A 24,514-nucleotide genomic window follows, 5' to 3' on the forward strand; every position below is an offset into this window, starting at 1 on the left:
ATTTTGACAAAATAGCCTTGGGCATGAACATCTTAACCTCTTGGGCTAAGGCCTTCATGATGAAAATGAACAAAGAGAAAACACAATGCCTAATCCTCTCATCCCAACACTCCGCGCTCCTCCTACTAATCTTATCACCTCCGACATTACAATCCCCATATCTGACAACCTGAAAATCCTTGGAGTGACATTAGACAGCGATCTCTCGCTCGAAAGTCATACAAAATCCATTACAAAGAAATGTTCAACATGATGTGGATACTGAACGTGTAAAACCTTATCTCCCCCTGACTACTTTCCGAAACTTGGTACCATCCACGGTACTTACCATGTCGACTACTGTAATAGTATTTCTTAGGCTGCAAGACCCATATCCTGAAAAACTTCAAACTGCCCAAAATACAGCAGCAAGACTTATTTTTGGCAAATCTCGATTTGAATGCGCAACACCTCTTCGTGATAAACTTCATTGGCTTCCTATCAGAGAACGTATCAACGTCAAGGTCCATACAATAATCCATAAGATTATCCACGGTGAATCTCTGAGCTATATGCTTAATCTGATTGACCTTCCCACCAGAAATATGTCTGAAACTTCACGTACTTACCTCAACCTACATTACCCTAATTGCAAAGGGCTCAGATATAAAACCTATTATGGATCCAATTTCTCCTTCTTAGGCAGCCAACTCTGGAATGCCCTCCCCAGACCTATCAGATCAATCAATGACTATCTACCCTTCCGGAAACCACTAAAAACCCATCTGTTCAAGCAAGCCTACCCTAATGACCCAAACTAATCCTATGAACCTTACTACCCAACACATATCTAGGAGACAACAACAAGCAAGCCTATCCTAATGACCCAAACTAATCCTATGAACCCTATTACCCAACACATATCCAGGAGACAACGACAATGACCTAGACTACTTCTCCCACCAAACTTTCCCTATGCTTATCCTGTAACCCATCCCCCTCCCGCCTCCTCCACCCCTCTTCCATTGTTCACCTACCCTTGCTTATACCTCTCCTACTCCCTTCACCCCTGTCCTTCTCTACCTACCTCTTTTGTTATTCTGCTATACTTAACTTTTATTTTCTTTATCAATATTCTGTATTCTCTATTACTATGTAAGCCGCATTGAACCTGCTTTGAGTGGGAAAGCGCGGGGTAAATATGTAATAATAAATAAATATATAAAATTCCCTTTGTCTATGAATTTGTACATATTTCAATATTTTCAGTTGATGTGGTACATATATTACATAACGTTTTGATGTTTTTCTTATGTTTATTTAATAATTTAGCAGATATGTTATTTATCTGTCTTTGTAATATAGGGGTATATTATTTTTCTGTGATTATTGATCTGTATGTTTCACTATTTATTTTTATATTTTAGGGCCCTGTTTACTAAGCTGCATTATAGGCATGTTAGCGTCATTAACGCGCATTAACCATGTACATGCATTAACCGTGTATGCACCTACAATATCCCTTTAGGTGCTTACACAGCGCGCATGCTAATTGTAGATGCGTTAAAAATGCTAACATGCCTTAGTAAAAAGGGCCTTTAGTTTGTTAAGTCTCTTGTATATTTTTTATTCTTCCAAGGGTTTAGTTACAAGTGCACTTTATTAGTTTAAGCTTTGTGAGTTTACGTATTGATAATCTGATATGCTTTTGATTGTGTCTGCTTATTATTCCTTTACTGATATTAATGTTAGATAACAGACTCCTGAAGCAGGCCTTTGTGGCCAAAACACAGCCAGCGCTGAGCCACTGGATGTTTTAATAAACTGTTTATGCTTTGGACATCATCTAGTAATGATTCTTTTGTCACCTTAGCTGTGTTTGACAACCTGTGAGTTTGTGAGGGCTTCTGTTTTTCTGTTTCCTTTTTACAAACCATGTTGCGACAGAATGCATCAGAGTCTTCAGTATAATATCCAGTGGACAATACCAACACATATAATCATAAAAGCAAAGTAGTTAATAAAAAGCAACGTATTAAATTTAAAAAATACTGCCAAGACTCTTGAGAATCTGGTGAACTGTCTCTTTTTCTCAAGACAGCGAAGCCAACCTGAACTTCTGGCACCGCGAGGCTCAAGCTTTCAGACAGCCAAGTTGTGGTGGGGAAGCAGGAATCCTGCTAAATTTCTGCCACTAGAGCCAGGTGAGGTGAGGAGAGGAGAGAGAGAGAGAGAGAGAGACTGGACTGAGTGAAGACTTGGGGGGGGGGGTACATGAGAGAGTGAGAGAGAGACAGACTAGGGGAAGATTGGGAGAGAGAGGGGGGGTGTTCTCAGAGAGTGCATCAGTGTGTGATTCTCAAAAAGAAAGTGCGAGTGCATGCATTTTGCCCTTAAAATATTACAAATATAAACTGTGGACCCATTCATTCACATGGCATTCCTAGATCAAGCAATAAAATTCTCCCAAGAAGGAGTACAGAACAGAAGTAGAATGTTTCACTTTATAACTAAACTTACAAAATCTGGTGTCAAATTAGTGATAGCAACACAAAGTCCCTCCACTACCAGACACTGTGTGATGTAAACCCAAAAGTCAATCAGGCTTTAGGACAATCAAAAAGCTGGAGGAAAATCAAATATTCCCCATACTAAACCAACAGCTAAAGTAAAACTGTATATGTTAATCAACTTATTATTTAGAAATTTGATAATTATATATATATATATATATGTGCTCATATTAACTGAGAGACCATCACCAATCTGAAAGATCACTTATGCCACTCTCAAGATGCTGTAATCATTGCACCTCAAAGTCCCAGTCCATCTTAAGAAACATTTGAAAACATCATTGTGAGAATGTGAAAAGTGCATTTATCTGAAAATTTAACATGATACAAATTTCCATCCTCTTAATGTTTCATCCAGGTTTCTTCCACCTTAACCCCAGCATCCATCTCTGTGCCTCTCTATCTTCACCTTCCCTTGCATATGCCTATGTTTCTTCCCCCTCCCAACAATATCTGTCTTTCTCTTCCCTTCTTCCACCACCAATGCCTTCCTCCCATAGGAGCCAACTTTTCAAAATGATTGAGGGTGCTGAATGAACGCAACCCAATATTCACTTTCTCCCTCCACTTGCCACTTGCCACCACCAAAAATAGTTTTTTTTTTAAATATATTTTTATTGCAACATTCAGATAAAACAATTAACAACAGAGCAATACCAAATTGAAAATGAACGGTGTGCAAAATTAGTCTATTGTCTAAGTAGTTGCATGGTACAAGTGTAAAAACTTGTGCCACAGCATTTCTTATAATCAGCTGTGGGAGACAGTGAGACTGCCTGCTGTGATGATAGGTTCTAAGTTCAAAACAGGCCATTTCCCTCATATTGACTAATCATAGCTACAGATAGTGGCGGTGAATCTTCTGCCACCCAATAGAACAGAAACAATTTCTTGATGAGCAAAAGAGCATTATTAAGGAAGTGGCACTGCGAGGCCAAGAGGCCCTGCTCCACCAAGTGCTTCTGAATGAGTATTCACCAACATCCAAGACAAAACGTTATCACAAAACAAAACCACAAAAGGTGAAGAAATCACTATTTTTATGTTGAGAAGAAGAATGTGTTCCTTCGTACAGCAGTTCTGCTGATGAATTCATTTACCACCGCCTCAATGTCAACAAAATCTGACTCTTTGTGAATTTGGAGAACAGCAATGCTGTTTAGTCTTGCTTGACCCATTGTTGACCGGAGAAATGTTTTTAGATGGCGTAGTGCAGAGAAAGATCGCTCACTGGAGTAGGTTGTGATTGAGATTGTAAGAATTAGTCGAATAAGTTTAAACATTTCAGGAAACATAATGGGAAGTGTTGGATCAGATTTGAAAAATATCACAGCGTCCTGTATATTTTTCATGCTGCTGAGGGATTGACTAGCACTAGCTCGTATTATATCCAGCATCATATTGCGTTTTGAGGTTAATCTACTACTGTCAATATCACTTCCATAGAACTGAAACACTCTTTCTCCTGAATCTTCTCCAATCACAAATTTCTCAACTTGCATAAGTAAATGCAAGCCTTCTTTGTCAAATTTGTCATGCAAACCAGTCACTGCATTATCAAAAATTTCAAAGTACTGGCACCTGTAAAAATCTTCTACTGTGGAAAATGTATATTGCTCACTGACTCCTGAATCCAACCACTTTGTTACTTCGTGCTTCCAGGGCAGGACTGGCAATTCAATATTCAGACTGTTTGCCAGTTCTTTTGTTTCTGACCAGAACATATCAAAATTATTCCTTAGATACTGAAGAGTGGTTTTCAATTTTTCAATAACAGATGATGCTTGCTGGATGCAGAGAGTACTTGCTTGTACTGCTGTGTTTGCTACATCAATATGAGAGAATAACTTCAGAAGTAGGTGTAGCATGAAGTACACAGAAAATCCCTGTAGTCTGCAGCAAAATCCATTTGCTTTAGCCCCAGCTTCAGTGCAATCTTCTGCAGCTGTCATGTGGAAAAATTCAAGCAGCTCACTGTAATTGTCAATAACTGATTTTAACTAGCTGCACGAAGTGTCCATCTGGTGGGTGCAAATGGTCGCAGGTTATGTGCATGAATGTTTCAGATTTTTAAATTTTGCTACTCGTTTAGGAGATACACTCACAAAATTAATCAGTTCCCTGATTTCATTGAGCACATTCCTAGTCTAATACATTTACTACACAGTCCTGAACAACCAAATTGAGGGAGTGTGCCAAACAATGAACAAAAATAGCACGAGGCTCCAGTTCCCGAATTTTAGCTTGCACACCATTCTTTTTTTTTTTTTTTTAATTTAAACAAGAATCTTTATTGAATAAGTAAGACAAAATGTAGATACAGGCACAACAGTAAGCTTCCAGGCTTTAGTACACATTGCAAAACCTGGAACTTGTTCTTCAATACTCATTCATTGAGTAATAAAACATTCAATATCTTGGTGTTTTACATATTTTTCCCCCCCCCTTCTTCCCCCTAAACAAACTGCAACAAAACATGTCCACGTTATTGGTCAAATACCCTCCCATTCCCCCTACCCTTACAGTGTCTAAGGTAACAACAGTAATCAACATATCAAATGTTTCTCTATAGCTCATTACGTCTTCAGTATATCCAAAGGTTCCCAGATCTTAGTCCATTTCGACAACTGGTGTCTCTCTTTGCCATCAGTCTTTCTCTCTCTGCAATGTTCCGCAGTAGGGTCATCCATTGGACAACAGACGGGCTATTTTTTTGCTTCCATGAGCGAGCAATAAGCAATCTTCCCGCACATAAGCAATGTTTGATTAACACTTGACCAAAATCATTTACCCCCACGATAGTTTTATGAAACAGAAATACAGCAGGGTCATATATAGGCATATTTTCAAAGCACTTTGGGAGGCTAGTTCCATAGGTTTCTATGGAACTTTGGGAGGCTAAGTGCTTTGAAAATGAGCCCGATGGTATCTCAACTCCCACCCAGTATCTAATCCGGGCTTGGACAGCTTTCCAGAAGGCTTTTACTTTGTAATATGTCCACCAGATATGGCCCAATGTACCACACTGGCCACATCTACGCCAACAAGTCGGGGAAGCTGTTCCAAACATATGATTTAACCTTACCGGGGTCAGATACCAACGGTATAGTACTTTTGTTAAATTTTCTTGAACATTAACAGCTGGAGAAATGCGTACGGAACGCCTCTCCATTCTCTGCCACTCCTCAGCTGAGTAACTGACACCTAATTCTTTCTCCCACAGCATCCTGTGCTTATGACTAACACACATGTTATCTCGCAAGTGCCCATAGATCAAAGTAATAAGGCCATGTGTCCCTTGTTCTCGAACACATAGTTCTTCTAAAAAGGTCACGTCGCCCATTAAATAGGCACGTCTGCCTTCTGATGACAAAAATGAATCAATTGAGTGTAGGCATATTGGTCTGTAGAGGGTAACCTGTATGTATCTGCCAATTCCTGGAATGATATGAAGGTATCCTTATTAATCAATTGCCCCATAAATCTAACCCTTGCTTTTTCCATCTAGTGAAAACTGAGCGTGTGCAGCCTAATGGGAATGCTAAATTACAAACAATAGGTGATAACCGAGAGCAATAGATTTGTTTTAAGCGTTCCATTTTATCCCAGCATGACAAAGTGAACTCAATGATCGGGCTCACCTCCTCCCCCAAGTGACGATGTTTAGGTGGCAACCAGAGTAAGTGGCCTAATTTCAAAGGGCTATGCAGTATATATTGTTCCATCTTTACCCAAAGTTTGTGAGGGGCTTCTTGAAACCATTCCACTGCTGATTTAACCTGAGCCGCTCTATGATATAAGTCCACTTTAGGGATCCCTAAACCACCTTTGGTCTTACGGTCTGTATACATTATGGAGGGGTGGATTCTAGATTTGCCTCCTTTCCAGATGAACTTCTCTAATCGTTTCTGCAGGGAATGAAGCACATGGTCACTAATAGGGAGTGGCAAAGCCTGGAAAAGATACAGTAATCGCGGTAATATATTCATTTTCACTGTGGCTATTCTCCCAAACCAAGATAAACCAAGGGGCTCCCATCTTTCCAAGTCCTCCCTGATGTCTTTCAGTAACGGAGTATAGTTAGCCTCATTAATATCTTGCAATTTAGCAGTGAGGAAAACTCCCAAATATTTAAGACCCTTAGTTACCCACCTCAAAGGATATAATTGCTTACAACGATGATATTGTTCCTCTGTCATACCCCCTGCCATTGCTTCTGTTTTCTCATAATTAATCTTAAATCCTGACACCTGCCCATAAGTTTCCAATTCACTTATAACCTGGGGCTAAAGAATCTAAAGGCGAGGTAAGGGTCAAAAGGACATCATCTGCAAACAATGCCACCTTTGATTCCCAGTCTTCATCCTCACTCCCTTTATCCCTGGATGATTCCTAATAGTCCATGCCAATGGTTCCATTACTAAAGCAAATAAAAGTGGCGATAGAGGGCACCCTTGACGTGTCCCTCTATTCAGCTCAAAGAAGGCGGATATCTGCCCATTAATTTTTACCCCTGCTTTCGGCTGAGTGTATAGTTCTTTAATCCAGTCCCTAAAATTAGAACCAAATCCAAACTGTTGTAGAACCTGGTGCAGGAATGGCCAATGCAACCTATCGAATGCTTTTCAGCGTCCACACTCAGTAGGCAATACGGTGTTTTACTCTGCTGGGCAATATACATAGCATTCAGAGTTCGTCTAATATTGTCCGAGGCCTGTCTATTAGCAACAAACCCCACCTGATCTGGATGTATTAAGGTTGGCAGAATTTCTGTTAATCTACTTGCTAATACCTTAGCCAGATGCGAACATCCACATTAAGTACAGAGATGGGGCGGTAAGAAGAGCATTCAGTCATCTCCTTTTTAGGCTTCAGGATCACTGCAATCCATGCCTCTTTCATAGTTGGCGGGAGATTATCTCCTTTCACTACAGCATTAAGCACATCTGTCAACACAGGTGCCACGTAGGGGGCAAATTTTTTATAAAATTCAGCCTTATAGTCATCCAATCCCGGTGATTTGGCAGTTTTCAAAGTTTTATAGCTGCTAGGACCTCGCGCATGTCAATAGGGGCATCTAGCATTTGTTGTTGTTCTGGTGTTAAGGCTGGTAGAGCCATTTTTTGCAAGTATGATCGAACATTCTCCTCCTGTATATCCCCATCTCCGGTATAAAGCTTAGCATAATATTCATTGAAACGGACTCTAATCTCTGGAGATGTTCAGAGCACTTCTCCTTTGGATCCCTTAATACGATAAATATTACGATCTGCTCTTAGTTTTCGAATTTAATAGCTAACTGCCTACTTATCTTATTTTTGGTGGTATATGTGTGAAGCTTTAGTCTTTTGTTAATATACTCAAGGTCTTGAGCTAGCAGGGCTTCTAGTTGTATCTGGCAGCTTGTAAAGCTCTATATATCTTAAGAGAGTCTGTGGCCTTATGTTTACTTTCTAATATTCCAATTTTCTCTCTTAGCTGCAAGGTAGCTTGCAACCTCTGTTTCTTAAGCTTTGCAGCAACCTTAATAAAGTGACCTCTGGATACCGCTTTAAGGGCTTCCCCACACTATAGCAATTGAGGGCCCTGAGGTTACATTAAAAGACAGGTATTCCTTCAGGACCTTTACATACTCCTGACATACTGCTTCCTGTTTTAACAGCCCATTATTTAATGTCCAGTGCCCTACCCGCTGTTTTCCTGTCTGCCAATCTAGTTGTATCACACAAGGAGCATGATCAGATACAGTAATATTATTTATATGCGCTTTTGTGAGTTGATCTCCTAATAGCTTATCAATCAACAAATAGTCAATCCGTGAGTATGTAGAATGTACTGGAGAATAAAAAGAGTAATCACGCTCAGTGGGGTGCATGTCTCTCCAAGAATCAAAAAGTCCCTATCCCTAACAAAAGTGTTAAAATGTTTGGCCAAGACTTTGTCATTACCAGAGTTGCATCCCGATTTATCTACTTCAGGGCAAAGAGTGGCATTGAAATCACCACCCAGTATAAGCTGACCTCCCAGCACTGTGTGTATTTGTTTCTTAAGTAATTGAAAGAAAGATGGTTGATTAGTATTTGGCCCATATATAGATCCCAGAGTAACCTCCTGATTTTCAAATGTCCCCCTGAGTAGAAGATATCTGCCCTTTGGATCTCTTTTCACCTGATGGATTTGTATTGGCAGGTCAGACTGGAGCAATATCGCTACCCCTCTTTGTTTCTTATCAGATATATCTGAGGCAAAATAAATCTTAGAGTAATAAACATGTCTAAACAAATATTCATGCGCCCTTTTCAGATGAGTTTCTTGCAACATAACCACCTGAGGTTTATGTCTATTTATCTCTTGCCAATCAACTGTCGCTTTCTAGGAGCATTTAGGCCTTTGACATTGAGAGTCATAATCTTTAAAGTAGCTGCCATAGAGTATACTTAACAGAAAGATAGTGAAAATTCATTTGCATATCTAGATATCATCTGCAGACACTGTAGTACCCTTCCCTCCCGTTTCCCCTGAACCCATCCCCCCCCAGCCTCCCATCTCCCTTCCTCCCCTTTCCCCTTCATAAGTAGAGTAGCAAACTTCCACCGGAACAGAATTCCCCAGAGGAGTCTACTCACTCGCTTCCTGGCAAGATCAACCCCCGCAGTATACAACCCAACCACACCACCTCCGCCCAGCCCGCATGACATCCTCCATATACCCAACAGACTTATCTCCGCCATAAATGTAGAACATAAGGAAATAAAGCAGAAAATGTCAGGCTTTGTGTACTCTTTCAGCATCCTCACTTTAGAGTACAATTACAGTCAGGTGTTGCGCATAGTCAGCCGTGGTTTCTTTGCCTTATTAAAACTTGTTGCCATTGTTGCACTTTGTCTCTCTTGTCAACAGTAGTCTCCAAGTGTAGTTCAGTAGTCGGTCCCATCATGCCCGCTGCTTGTAGAATCTGCTGTGCCGCCTCCGGGGAGCGAACTTTGTGTAGCTTTCCAGTAATAGTAAAGCATACTGCAAAGGGAAAAGCCCATCGGTATTTTATGTTATTTTGTCCCAGTACCTCCAGTATCGGTTTCATATTTCGTCTTTGTTGTAAAGTGTAGGCTGATAAGTCTTGGAATACCGAAATAGGTGTGTCTTGAAAGCACAAATCCTTTTGTTGCCTAGCCAGGCCATATAGATGTTCTTTCTCTGAGTATTTCCAGAAGCGGACTACAATGTCCCTGGGTTTATTAGGGAGCGACTTGCCTAGCGCTCTATGGGCTCGTTCAATTTCTGGGACATGTTGATCTGGATCTCCCTTCAAAATATGCTTACATAGTTCATGTACTAGTTTGGGAACATCTTCTTGATCTCCAGCCTCTGGAATGCCTCGAAACCTTAATTATTTCGTCTCCCTCTGTTCTCGATGTCATCAAGTTTGTATTGTAATTCCTCCATTTGATTAGCAAAGTCCACCTCCTTCTCTTTCATTTGGTTCATCAGATCCACGTGTTCGTCCACCCGGCCTTCAAGATCCTCCACTCGATTACCAATTTCCTTGATCTCCTCGCAAATTTTCAATGCGTTCCACAATGTCTGATTTATGCGCTAAGTCTTTGCGGAGTTCTCGAAGCACTTTGGTGAATTGTGAGTCCTTATTGTTGCCAGTATCTTCGTCGGAGTGATTCGAATCAAAATCTGAGGCCTCCTCTTCCCGAGATGATGCATGACTGTTAGCGGTTTTAGCATTATGGGACTGCCTCGTACTCCTGCTTTGGCGTCTGCGATTTTCGATTTTTGTGACATTTCTTTCCTGTAAGTACCACTTTATATTCTTCCTGCCTTCGTTTTGCGGTAAAGTCCGCAGGTTATATAGCGAAAAAGTAGCGATTTTAGCGGGGCTGAGTCGGAGCGGCGAGCTCAGGCTGCCATCGAGGTTGCTGACGTCACCGGAAGTCTGCACACCATTTCTTATTCCTGAGACGTTACTGGCACCATCAAAGCACTGTCCCCTGCACGTTTTAAAATCCAAACCACACCTTGTTAATACATTTTAACAATATTAAAAAGGTTTTCTGCTGTTTCACCTATTCATAAAATCCGATGAAGTCTTCATGAGCCTCTAAACCATCATTAACCCAGCGAATGCAAACTGAAACTTGTTCATGCACACTTACATCAGCTGTTTCATCAATCATGATAGAAAAAAAAAATCACAATTTTGAATGTTCACAAGCACTTTTCTCAACACATCCTGATACATGATCATAAGCATTTCATTGGTCACATCATGTGACAACCATTTGTAGTTAGGTCGTTGTAGCCATTGGTTTATTTCAGGAACATCTTCACCCCTTAACTTTAGCAAATTCAAAAAATTAGACCTGTCATCTGTATGACCACGTATAGCCTGGCCTTGCTGAGCAAGATATCTCAGTGATGTGAAGGCTTTTGTCAGCACCAGGCGTGCAATCAGCATGTCATTTTTCTTGGTTTTACTCATAATGGCAAATATATTTTGCTAATTTGCTTGTTCCTCCCCGGTGGCACTCAGATTTTTCATGCTTACAGAATCTTTCCAATGCATGATGCCTTCATAATCCACACACCCAGCAACACAGATAATCTATGATTGTACTGGACTGTTTAGTATCCTCGACCCCATGACGCCTGAAACACTTCTACCTGTGACCATAACAGAACCATGTATTTATCATCAACCATAATGGCAATCGCCACTACGATACTTTGTAAGCCACATTGAGCCTGCAAATAGGTGGGAAAATGTGGGGTATAAATGTAACAAACAAACAAACAAACAAACAAACATAAATAAATAGTCAAATCCATCATCAATGAATGAAGCCTCAGCTTTTCTAGCAAACTGTATTAAACCTTTACCTTTTGCATCTTGACAAGTCTTGCAAAATGCCTTTTCTTTTATCTTGCAGTAAGTGAGCCAGCTGAAATTGGACATCCACTTTTCTTGAAATGAGCGACCTTTGTTGGATTTGCACCACTAGTGCTGGGTCTCTCACCACTGCTAGTGCTGGGTCTCTCATGTTCACCCATCTCTTTAGTAGTTTGTTTTCTGTTATTTTGATTAACTCCAGATGGGGGTATATGCTGTTCCATTTCTTTTCCCACTGCTATCCAAATTACAAATTTATCCTTTTTAGCTGTCTTTTCTACAATCAAAATCAAGTTGTGCTTATGGATGTGCTGCTACAGACTGGGTATTTCTGTAGCTGGAAGAAAAATATGAATTGCAAAGACAATCAATCTGGTGTGGTAGGTTGCTACCCATTAATTTTGAAAGTTTTTCTGTGGTACCATCCCCCCAACACAAATAATGTGATTATATATCATATATAAAATATAATGATGTTACTGAAAAACTGGAGTTATTTCAGTTTTGTGAAATAGATACTTAACATTTTAGAAGCTGTTTAGCCATTTCATGAACTTTAGCTTGCACACCATTCCTTATTCTTGAGACTTTACTACAGCTACACCATCAAAGTACTGTCACCTTGCTAAGACATCTTTAACAGTATACACCAAACCTGGGCAAAGACACACTCAGAACATTGCCATACCATAATAGCACTAACTGCCTGAGATCAATTATAAAGGCAAAAGAACTGAACTAGAAACCTAAAGAAGTTAACTAAAATGGAAAACATGAGACATGCATTTCCAATTCCCAAAACTGACATATTCCAATTAATTTAAAAATAAACACAGTTTATATCTAATTATTCAACCACCCTTAGAATTCACCTTTGGGTTTAAAAAGCAAAAAACCATGTGCATGCAAGGGCTGGATAAATGAATTAAAACAAAGTTTAAAGTAAATGCCCTGCCTTAATATGTAATACTTGGCACATTTAAACTGCCTCTGGACAGAAATTCTGCAGGAAGATCCTACCTCATTATTCAATATCTCTCTGTGAAACAGCAGTAATAAAAAAGGCAAGTGCATTTTTATAATAACCATTGCATTCCATAAAACAAAAAGAAGCAAAGTTCCTACATCATATGCAGAACACTGCATCAATGACTTTTTGGTTGGATTGTGTGATAAGATTCTTATCCTGCTAAATCCTACTTTTTAGTAGTTCAAAGCGGGTAACTAAGCAAATTAAAACAACTTAAAAGATTAAGACAAATCTTTTGAGCAAATAAGTCTTTAGATTCTTATGGAATGAGAAATAACTGAAAGAACTTTGAAGTTCAATGGGAGAGGAAGCCAAAAGTGAGGGGCCTGATAACAAAAAGAAGCTTCCAGAATCTTTTTATATCTAACTAGGAAAAAATGCCCATTTCTGAAAACAATGAAACGGGCGCTAGCAAGGTATTGGCTTCCTGCAGTTAATGTTTGGAAAGTGATTTTTAGGATAAATGGTTTTTTTTTGTGTGTTTGTGGTGGAGTGAGAGACGTGATTCTGCATGTTAGAGCTTGTGTATTTATTGGGGGGGGGGGGGAGTGTGTTGGTGGAGTGACAGACAGAGATCTTGATTCAGCATGGCAGAGTGTTTGTATGATGTGGTGGTGTTGGGGGGAATGTGTGTGTTATTGAGAGAGAGTCATTTTGATTTTCCATTTGTGTTTGTTTGTATTTAGGGGGGTGGCAGGGAGTGTGTGGGTGTGAGTGAGAGATAGAGAGATGCTGTTTCTCCATGGTGGCAAACGGATATGGTGGTTGTTAAAATATTGTTTCTAATACAATGGGTATTTCCCAAAGCATTAATAAACCCTTCATAGAGTGCCAAACAACCCGAGGAGTCTCTGTGAACACAATAGTCACCTGGGGTTTTTTATTTTAGTTCCACAGCGCACTGTGCCTTGCTGAGCTCCTCAGTTATGTGTAACATGAGATCTGTCTTTGGCTCACTGCATATCAGTGTTTTGAAGGCAAAGGAACAGCAAGTCACCCTTCTTTCATGCAGTTTTGTTTTTTTTTAGTTCCACAGTGAGTGTGCTTTGCTGAGCTCCTCAGTTATGTGTAACATGAGATGTCAGTTTAGGCTCACTGCATATCAGTGTTTCTCCACTTAAGAGAAAGGAACTGCAAGTCACCTGCTCTCCCTCGGCTTACATAGCAGAATCCTTCTACCCGAAAGAGAGACAACCTCCTCCCCCACCACCCGTACGAGCCCCCTTCTGACATTTACCTTCAAGGTGAGGAGCCGCCAGCTAGTCCCTTCTGCCTGTGTGCGCTGTTTGTACTGAAAGAGCACTGCGGCCAAACACAGGCAGTGCTGGAGGATAGGAGAGCATTGTACGAGCATGAGGGAGGAGCCATTGCAGGAGACAGTGGAACAGGAGAGGAGGAAAAGCGCACAGTTGGCAACCCTGAGTCAGGAGAGGGAGGCGGCGGTGGTTTTGAGGGATTACTGTGTGCGGGTGGTTCCGGAGGTTGGCAGCCAGTCTCCAGCGATTCCTAGGCAGGGGGAGGAGTAGGTCGCTGTTTGCGGCTGCCTGGGTTGAGGTTTGTTGCTGTGCAGTTCGGGAGGTTGGCAGCCAGTCTCCAGCGATTCCGACCTCCGACTGGGAGAGCCATGGTTCCAGGCAACTGTAGACGTTGGAGGTGAGAATCTGTTGTGGGGGGTGGAGCGTCAGAGGACGGTGGAATTGGCGATTCGCGGAGTGTCATAGCCCCGCTGTCGACGTCATGATGTTGTGACGCAAGGGGGGGCAGACACTCATGGGGAAAAATTCCGATCTCTGGCACCTGAAAAACGGAAGTGGCAGCTTCATTTAGAACATTGGGGTTGTGAATTATGTGTGGAAGGGGCGTGGCTGAGGGCGGGTATGAGTGAGAGTGAGTGGTGCATGAGTGACAGTGAGTGTTGCTGACAGCCTAAGTGCAGGGCTTCAGTGTTTCACAGAGTGAGCTTCAGAGCTTCAGGAATGTTTGAGGGTGAGACTTAATATATAGGATGTTTAAAAATGAAGGTAAAATTAAGCAAAACGGATCTCTAACTTTCAGGATTCCATGAATGGAAGGAAAAGAAATGAATCCAAAAGGATAGTCTGGAGATGTACTATCAAACATTTTAAAAATTATATAGACCACTTAAATAAAACTCGAGATTGAAAGGAAAGCCATGAGAAATATGAAACAGTAGTAGAGCTGCACAATGTTTTGAGACCACGACTAAGTTTAGTGGCAGACTGAAATGTAAGAACTTTGGAATTTAAAAGCTTACTTCTTACTGACGTCAGAAGGCGGAACACAGCAAAGGGAAGGCTAGTGACGTCGGTGAGCGCCGCCTCCTTCACTGACGCTGCGCTGCCGGAACCGCCACGGAGGTAAATTTAAAAAGAAAAAAAAGAAAAGGGATGTTGGGGAGAGAAGAGGGTGGGCAGTTTGAACAATGGGAGCGGGAGGGCAGGGGAGAAACGACAGCATGGATGCGAAGGGGGGGGGGGAGAAGAGGGCGGGCCAGGCTGGGACATGGAGAGAGAGGAGCATGGATGCGAGGGGGGTCATGGAAGGGAGAGGGGAATTGCTGGAAAAGGATGAATGGAGGGGCAGGGGACAGAGGCATGGATGGGGCATGGATTGGAGGGCAGGGCTCAGGGAGAGAGGGAATGCTGGAAAAGGGAATGAGGGGAGGGAAGAAGAGCATGGAATGGGCTGATGGGGGCAGGGGACAGAGGAGAGCAGGGATGGGCATGGATTGGAGGGCAGGGCTAGGGAGAGAGGGAATTGCTGGATAGAGATGAATGGAGGGGGCAGGGGACAGAGAGCATGGATGGGCATGGATGGTGAGTGGCAGGGCTCAGGGAGAGAGGGGAATTGCTGGAAAAGGATGAATGGAGGGGCAGGGGACAGAGGAGCATGGATGGGCATGGATTGGGAGGGCAGGGCTCAAGGGAGAGAGGGGAATTGCTGGGAAAAGGATGATGAATGGAGGGGGGCAGGGCTCAGGGAGAGAGGGGAATTGCTGGATAGGGATGAATGGAGGGGAACAGATGGGCATGGATGGATATGGATTGCAGGGCAGGGCTCAGGGAGAGAGGGGAATTGCTGGAAAAGGATGAATGGAGGGGGCAGGGGACAGAGGAGCATGGATGGGCATGGGTTGGGAGGGCAGGCTCAGGGAGAGAGGGGACTTGCTGGAAAAGGATGAATGGAGGGGGCAGGGCTCAGGGAGAGAGAGGAATTGCTGGAAAAGGATGAATGGAGGGGCAGGGGACAGAGGAGCATGGATGGGAGGGCAGGGCTCAGGGAGAGAGGAGAAATTGCTGGACATAGAGGGGAGGGAAGAAAGATGAAGGAGATGAAATGAGGGAAAAGGAAGAGAGGAGAAAAACTGCACATGGATGAAGAAAATAGGCAGAAGCTGAGGACCAGAAATGAGAAGAAAGGAGGAAAGGAAAGAAGTAAATGGAAAGGAAGCCCTGGAAACGGAGTTAAGAGGACAGATAGCAGCAGAATCAGATACTGGGCCAGCATGATCAGAAAAAGAAAGTCACCAGACAACAAAGGTAGAAAAAAAATCATTTTATTTTAATTTTAGTGTTTGGAATATTTAAATCTGCTATCTTATTTTGCAATGTATAGCAATTTGTTTCTAAGAATATTGCTGACAATTCCTGTCAGTGTGGCAAGTGGTGAGCGATCATTTTCACGGGGGGGGGGGGGGGGGGGCGCCATGCCACGCCATGCCGCCGCCAACTGATAGTCTGCAGCAGGGGCGTATCTGGACTCTGGCAGTAGGGGGGGCCAGGGCCAGAGGGGGGAGCACATTTAGCCCCCCCCCGCCATTGCCAGAGCCCCCCTGCCACCAACGACTCCCCCCCGCCATTGCCAGAGCCCCCCCCTGCCACCAACGACTCTCTCCACCTCCTCTCCCGCCGCCAACCCTCCCCCGCTGACGTTGTTTACCTTTGCTGGCGGGGACCCCAACCCCCGCCAGCCGAGGTCCGCTTCCGCCTGCTTTTAAAAATAATTCTTCAGCTGGCAGGGGACCCCAACCCCCGCCAGCTGCCGAGGTCTTCAAAGTTCTTGTTCATCGTCCTTCTCCGTGGCCATGCTGTACGCTGCTGATTCGGAATCTGTCTGACGTCGCACCACGTTGTACGCGCGTACAATGTGGTGCGACGTCAGACAGACTCCGAATCAACAGGGTACAGCATGGCCACGGAGGAGGACGACGAACAAGAACTTTGAAGACCTCGGCGGCTGGCGGGGGTTCGGGTCCCCTGCCAGCTGAAGAATTATTTTTAAAAGCAGGCGGAAACGGACCTTGGCTGGTGGGGGTTGGGGTCCCCCGCCAGTAAAGGTAAACAACATTAGCGGGGGAGGGTTGGCGGCGGGAGGGGAGCCAGGGCGAAATCTGCGGGGGCCCAGGCCCCTGTGGCCCCACGCAGATACACCCCTGGTCTGCAGGGGGGGGGGGCGCCAACTGATAGTCTGCAGGGGGGTGCCAGAGACCCTAGGCACGGCCCTGATCCTTTGTAGCAGATCCATCTCCAAGCACTAGCTCCTATCTCCCACCTGTCCTCTTATCAGCCCTCAATCCACATTTTTCATCCCTAGCATCAGACTGCACCAGCCACTCTGGCCACTGGCATCTTGCAGGAGTTGAAAGTAGAGAACAAGTACTTTCTGTATCACACATGAAACAGGAAGTATATTCTCTCTGATTTTAGCAGCTGTACAGTGCCAGTAGCCAGAGCACCTGGAGTAAAGAAAGGAGCTCCCCACTCTGCAGCAGATTTAGTGGTGCTATGCCAGGCAGATAGTAGAAAGGAGCAGCTAATACAGTTTTTGGTGGGGTAAGGGCTGGTGCCCCCCCTTCCACCACCCTTCATATATGCCAAGTGAGACCCATCCCAAAGAGTGATATTCACCACCAAAATAACTGTCAGATTTTCTAGTGGTACATCCAGGGTATAAATTTGGAAAAATCTGCATGTATTGTTTTCTAAATGCTGCAAAGTCTGTAGGACAATGATTCTCAACCTATTTTCAGGTAGAATACACCAAATAGATGATGCTTGACTGCGAATTCACACTCATGGACCTTTGTTCAGACTCAATATAGCAGTTCTTCTTAGTTAAATGTAAATATACTCTCCATCCACAAAAGTCCCAAACTCCCTACAACAAGTACAGATCATAACTAGGGCATTTCACCATGGAAGTTACAATATTAAAAAAAACATTCCGATTCTTATGTCATCTGAGCAATAGCAAAAAAAAAAAAAAAAGCAGAAGGAAACCCCTAACAGCCCACAAAACAGAAACAAAAGAAGAAAGAAGTAGACCAATGTGATTCCAAAGCAAGTGGTTTATTAATGAGTAATGGCAAAAAGGTGACTCAGCGCAGTCCTGTATTTTGGACACCTGTCTTTGACAATCAATTTACCTAAACTCAATCTGTCAGTACCTTTGATGCTGTTCTAGTGGACACATTTGCTCTTGGTCATCATTTGTGGCTGAAAAATATATGCTCGCCTCCTGAGGCAGGCGCATCAGGTGCCGAAACGCAGGACTGAGTCAAGTCAATTTTAGCCTGGACTACTGCAACTTACTCCTCACCGGCCTCCCACTTAGCCATCTATCCCCCCTTCAGTCTGTTCAGAACTCTGCTGCACGTCTCATATTCCGCCAGAACCGATATACTCATATCACCCCTCTCCTCAGGTCACTTCACTGGCTTCCGATCAGATACCGCATTCAATTCAAGCTTCTCCTTCTTACCTACAAATGCACTCAGTCTGCTGCCCCTCACTACCTCTCTACCCTCATCTCCCCTTACGTTCCCGCCCGTAACCTCCGTTCACAGGATAAATCCCATCCTCTCAGTACCCTTCTCCACCACCGCCAACTCCAGGCTCCGCTCATTCTGCCTCGCCTCACCCTATGCTTGGAACAACCTTCCTGAACCCTTACGCCAAGCCCCCTCCCTGCCCGTCTTCAAGTCTTTGCTTAAAGCCCACCTCTTCAATGCTGCGTTCGGCACCTAACCCTTACCGTTCAGTGAATCCAGAATGCCCCAATTTGACTGCCCCTATCGGACCGACCGTTCACTTGTCTATTAGATTGTAAGCTCTTTGAGCAGGGACTGTCTCTCTTTGTTAAATTGTACAGCGCTGCGTAACCCTAGTAGCGCTCTAGAAATGTTAAGTAGTAGTAGTAGTAGTAGTAGCCACTACTCATCAATAAACCACTTGGAGTGGAATCACACTGGTCTACCCCTTTCTTCTTTTTGTATCTGAGCAATAGCAACATAAATCTCTCTATAAGGCACAAACAAAATCTGAAGAGAATCCAAACTCAAAATAAGTTTAGTAAATATGTCATACAACAGCAGGAGTAATACTATGATTCAAACAGCAAGCATCCTCCCTATTACTCCTGGGGGATTTCAGCACAAAATGAAACATTCTGTGCAAAAATCTTGGAATTTCTACTCAAAACATCCAAATCTGTATTTTTGAAACCTATTTTGCAGATGTTTATCACTGCAATTCATCTGCAGTGTGTCCAAATCACAAGGGGGGTGTGTTGGGGTGTTTTGAAAGCGGGGATGAGGGTGGGCCTAATACTATAATGGAACAATCCAAAACGTCTAGGGTGAAACTTCAAGGTTTTGGTCTAGACCTGTTTTTCTAATGAAAAGACACATAAAGGTGCCCTAAATGACTAGATAACGACTGGAGGGATTTAGGGATGACCCCCTTACCTCCCCCAGTGGTCAACTGAGCCCCTCCCCACCCCCAAAAATGTGAATAAAATATTACTCCCCAGCCTTTATGACAGCTTCAGATGCTATAGCCAGGTTCTATTAGAGCAGCATATAGGTCCCTGGAGTAGTCTACTGGTCAGGGTGCAGTGCACTGTAGACAGGTGGAGTAGACCAACCTCTTCCCTTACCTGTTACACATGGTGGAAAATGTGAGGCCCTCCAAAACTCACTAAAAAATCCACCATACCCACATGTAGGTGCTCCCTTCACCTATAGGGCTATTGTAGTGGTGTTCAGTTGGGGGTAGTGGGTTTTGGGTGGGTTATGGAAGGCTTAGCAGACAAAATAAGGGAGCAATGGTGAGATGTGTACCTGGAGCATTTATATTAAGTCCACAGCAGTGCCCCCAAGGGTGTACCATTGCTCTCCTGGGATGTCTGGGGGACCAGCCTGCTAAAATACTAGCCCCTCCCACATCCCAATGGCTTGATTTTGTGCGTTTTAAACTTGCATGTTTTTTTTTTAAATGGCCTAAAAAGATAAATGCACAGAGCACAAAACATCTAATATAATAAAATGCACCGTGAACGTTCTGAAGACAACGTTCTGAAGTCACTCAAACACTCCCTGGCTGTAGGGTTCGTGGATTCATGGTGTGAGCCAGCCAGGCTGCCAGCCGTCTCTGCCCCGCCCTCGCGTCAACGTCATGACGACGAGGGCGGAAAAAAAAACAAAGCGCAGCGTCAGGGAAGGAGGCGGCGCTCCCGACGTCTCTAGCCTTCCCTTCGCTGTGTTCCGCCTTCTTCTGACGTCAAGGATGACGTCAGAAGAAGGCGGAACACAGCGAAGGAAAGGCTAGACGTCGGGAGCGCCGCCTCCTTCCCTGACGCTGCGCTGCCAGAACCGCCACCGAGGTAAATTTAAAAAGAAAAAAAAAAAAAAGGGATGTTGGGGGGAGAGAAGAGGGTGGGCAGTAAAGTTGAACAATGGGAGCGGGAGGGCAGGGGAGAAATGACAGCATGGATGCGAAGGGGGGGGCATGGATGCGAAGGGGTGGGGGGGAGAAGAGGGCGGGCCAGGCTGGGACATGGGAGAGAGAGGAGCATGGATGTGAGGGGGGGGGGCATGGAAGGGAGAGAGGGGAATTGCTGGAAAAGGATGAATGGAGGGGGCAGGGGACAGAGGAGCATGGATGGGCATGGATTGGGATGGCAGGGCTCAGGGAGAGAGGGAATTGCTGGAAAGGGATGATGGAGGGGACAGAGGAGCATGGATGAGCATGGATTGGGAGGGCAGGGCTCAGGGAGAGAGGGGTATTGCTGGAAAGGGATGATGGAGGGGGCAGGGGACAGATGGGCATGGATGGATATGGATTGCAGGGCTCAGGGCGAGAGGGGAATTGCTGGATAGGGATGAATGGAGGGGGCATGGTGACAGAGGGAGCATGGATGGGCATGGATTGGGAGGGCAGGGCTCAGGGAGAGAGGGAATTGCTGGAAAAGGATGAATGGAGGGGGCAGGGGACAGATGGGCATGGATTGGGAGGGCAAGGCTCACACTCTCTCTCTCATATACAATGTCTTTCTGACTCACACTCTCACACACTCTGTCTCACACTGTATCACATTCACTCTCTATGTGCCACACAGTCACTCACACACTCGCTTGGTCTCATACACTCACTCTCACAGAGAATCTGTGTCTCACACACACTCTCTCTCTCGCACATACACACTCTCTCTCACACTGTGTCTCACATACACACTTGCACACACTCTCATTCTCACACACACACTCTCTCACCCAGACTCACTCACTCTCTCACACACACACACTCACACTTTCACTCTGACTCTCACACACACACACTCACACTTTCACTCTGACTCTCACACACACACACTCACACTTTCACTCTGACTCTCACACAGTCACTCTCACATACACTCTCCCAAACATACACACTCTGAGGAAAACCTTGCTAGCGCCCGTTTCATTTGTGTCAGAAACGGGCCTTTTTTTACTAGTTGTTCAATATGGTATTTTTGAAGAAAAAAAGATAGACATTTTTCTTTTTGAAAATGGTTATAATTGCTATTTGGATTTGGGACATTTAGTGAAAAATGTCCGACTTAGACGTCATATCAAAAATGCCCCTCCACGTAACTTTGTAAGTCTAAGTGCTTTGAAAATACACCTCATAGTCATCTGCAATCACATTTCCTGAATCTAAGATATTCCAGATAATAAATTCAAAAGAAAACATTTTTTCCACCTTTTGTTTGAGCATTTTTATTTCCATGACATTGGTCCAGTTTCTCTTTTCTGTTTCCCTGTCTCCTGCTAACCTCTGTTTCCAACAGACACTGTACATTGGTTATTTCTTCTCTCTCCTCCTGTCTTGTTCCATTCCCTCACTATAACCAATCTCTGACATCATTTTCTCTTAAAACTGTTCTCCATTTTATATTCTTTTCTGTTTCTCTGTCCACTCAAATTTAATCCAGTTGCTCTACTTCTTTTAATTTTCACCTATCAATGTTCTATTTCCTTCTCTCATTCCCTAACTCTCACATTTTCCATCTTATGCCATCTGATCAATAGCCAAAAAAAAAAAAAGCATAAGTAAACTCTCAGTCCACAAAACAGAAACAAAAAGAAGAAAAAGAGGTCGACCAATGTGATTCTAAAACAATGGTTTATTAATGAGTAATGGCAAAAAGTGACTCAACGCAGTCCTGCATTTTGACACCTGTCTTTGACAATCAATTTACCTAAACTCAATCTGTCAGTACCTTTGATGCTGTTCTAGTGGACACATTTGCTCTTGGTCATCATTTGTGGCTGAAAAATATATGCTCGACTCCTGAGGCAGGTGTATATTCCCCAGCTCTTACATTTTCCATCTTAATTTCCCAGCCTCTTATTCCCTTTTTTCATCTGCTCCCCATTACTACCAAACATGAATAATAATTGCATTTTATTTTCAAATTAAATGACAAGTAATATATTATATTGTCATGAAACACAGCAACATAATGTTATATAAAGTAAATGGATACAGCTCAAATAAAAACCAAGGAAAAATTCCCACTAACACAAATTACCATTCGTAGCCACTAACTATTTATCCATAGCATTCAGTTAATTTGCTTCCTTAGACCGCACATGGAGGGGGGGACAGGCAAACATATTGGAGAAGTTACTTATTATATTTAATTTCTATAAAAGAACTGATGCAAATCCCGAACTCATATTTTATCAGGCTTTTTAGAATCTAAGAAGACTCTCAATTGGTCAGGTGAGAAAAAAAAACATACTTTGTTGAACCTAACTGAATTATACATTTACATGGATAGGCCAGTAGAAAAGATCCTCCAAAGTCCAAAGTTTTTTGTTTTAATTCCAGAAAAAAAATCTTTCTCTGTTGAGTAGATTTAGTAACATCTTGAAACATCCAAACCTTGGCTCCCGCAAATAGAGTAGCTGAATTCCAAAATAAAGACGTAGGATTGCATTAAGATCTTGCTCAAATGTAAATGAAATTAATAAAGTCCGTCGCTCCGTATTAACATCTAAAATTTGTTCTAATATTTCAGATATTCGCCAAATCCAAGCTTTTCTCTCCTAGACCACCTGGTTCACCCGGATCCTTTCCTTTCTTCTGGGGTAAATAGAAGATTTTGTTTATAGGGGGAAAAACTTCCTGGGGTAACTTTAATATCTCAAAGGAATATCTTTTAAATATATCCAAAGGTGATATCCCTGGAAGTCTTGAAAAGTTCAAAATCCTTAAATTTAAACGCCTGTTGTAATTCTCTAGTTGTTCTATTTTGTTATGCATGAACAATTTATCTTTTACAACAGTTGCTTTAAATTCAGTAAATTGTTCTGATTCTTGCTGTAAAATTTTAATTCTGAGAGTTCAGCTTGGATCCTTTCTACTGAACCTTGAAGCTCTCCAACTTTAGTGGTTAAAATTGTAACCTCACCTCGAGACTCCTATAAAGAAGCCTTCATTTTCTTCAACACCTGCCAGATAGTCTCCAGATTCACCCCTGCTGCTCTTCCTACGTTCCTCGCCAATGCTGGGGAAACTTGTTCCAGGAGCTTCTGTTGCAGTTCAAGATCCCGCTCGGGGTTCTCACACTTCCAGTGGAGCTCGAATCTCCCTCTCTTGCTGCAATCGCTACTGGATGTGGAGGTATTTTTGAAGCTGGGGGAGGGGATAATGATGTTTAGTTGGCTGGTAGAGAGGCCTCTTCTCCTGGGCTCTCTACTGCGGGTCCTGTCCCTCTCATTCTGAGTTGGGAACCGGCGGCTAGGTAGTGTTCGAGGGTCGACTGGAGCGGGGTCGAAGATGAGGCAGGCGGGATTCCTATCCTCGTCGCGCCTTTCCTCTTTGTGTGCGGCATTTGTTTGGTGATAACAAAAGAAGAAAGAGGTAAAGTTGTCCACCAAGAGGCTCCGAGGATCTAGGAACGCTTCCTCAAACCATGGGTTGCATCCGCCATCTTGCCACGCCCCCCCCCATCTTTTTTAATTTCACTTAATTTTTTAAAATGTATTCTTCACTATACTTTTATTTAAGTATTAAAACGTGCACTTATTTTTACTTTTCCTTCAATACTTTGATCTAGTACATTGAACAACACTGTAATTAGTTTTACCCCAAGAAATAAGCTACTACTTAGTTTATAAAAGGGCTCATTTTTAAAACAGAAAAACACCCCAAAAATGGCTTAACATACATACATACAAATTCTTGCAGAAAAACATCTAAAAAAACCCCGCCCAAGTTCGTTAGCTGCCGGAAAGAAGACGTTCCAGAGGGGACGTTTCGTAGGTGTGACATGGGTGGTGTTACGTGATGAATGTGTACTGTCCATAACAGACAGCAAAGTGACTTCCTAGGGGTGGGAAGAAAAACATTCCGAATTAAACCCGCTTTAAAAGCGTCTGGGGCCAAACATGTCTTTAGAGTCATTTGTAATTTTGCTGAGTTGGAAAGTGGAGAAGTGGAAGTGGTCATTTGGGAGAAAGAGTGGAGAGTTGCTGAGGGCTTTGTCTGTTTGCCCCAGTCTGAACCTTTTGACCTTTACATTTCCTGACTTGCCTCCTCCGTCTCACCTCAACTCCTTGCCCATACCTGCTAGCCCCCCAGCCACACCCATTCCTTCCTCGGCATCTTGCCTCCTTCCCTTACCCAAACCCTCACTGTCCCCAAACTCCATGCCTCCCATTCTACATCCCCACCCGCTTGTCTC

General features: G+C 43.3%; 1 protein-coding gene across 5 annotated transcripts in view; it reads right to left on the reverse strand.

The window, feature by feature from the left end:
• SMCO1 (single-pass membrane protein with coiled-coil domains 1) overlaps positions 1 to 24,514 on the reverse strand; it is a 271,293-nt gene that overhangs the window by 239,211 nt on the left and 7,568 nt on the right. The window contains exon 1 of one of the 5 annotated variants that reach the window (XM_030217085.1): positions 13,716 to 13,782. The exons of the other annotated variants lie outside the window; for them this stretch is intronic. The gene's annotated coding sequence lies outside the window, so the exon portion shown is untranslated. Of the gene's footprint in view, positions 1 to 13,715; positions 13,783 to 24,514 lie in introns of those variants that run through there. 5 annotated transcript variants of the gene reach the window in all.

Source organism: Microcaecilia unicolor, chromosome 10 (assembly GCF_901765095.1).
Source record: "Microcaecilia unicolor chromosome 10, aMicUni1.1, whole genome shotgun sequence".
Lineage (NCBI taxonomy): Eukaryota > Metazoa > Chordata > Amphibia > Gymnophiona > Siphonopidae > Microcaecilia > Microcaecilia unicolor.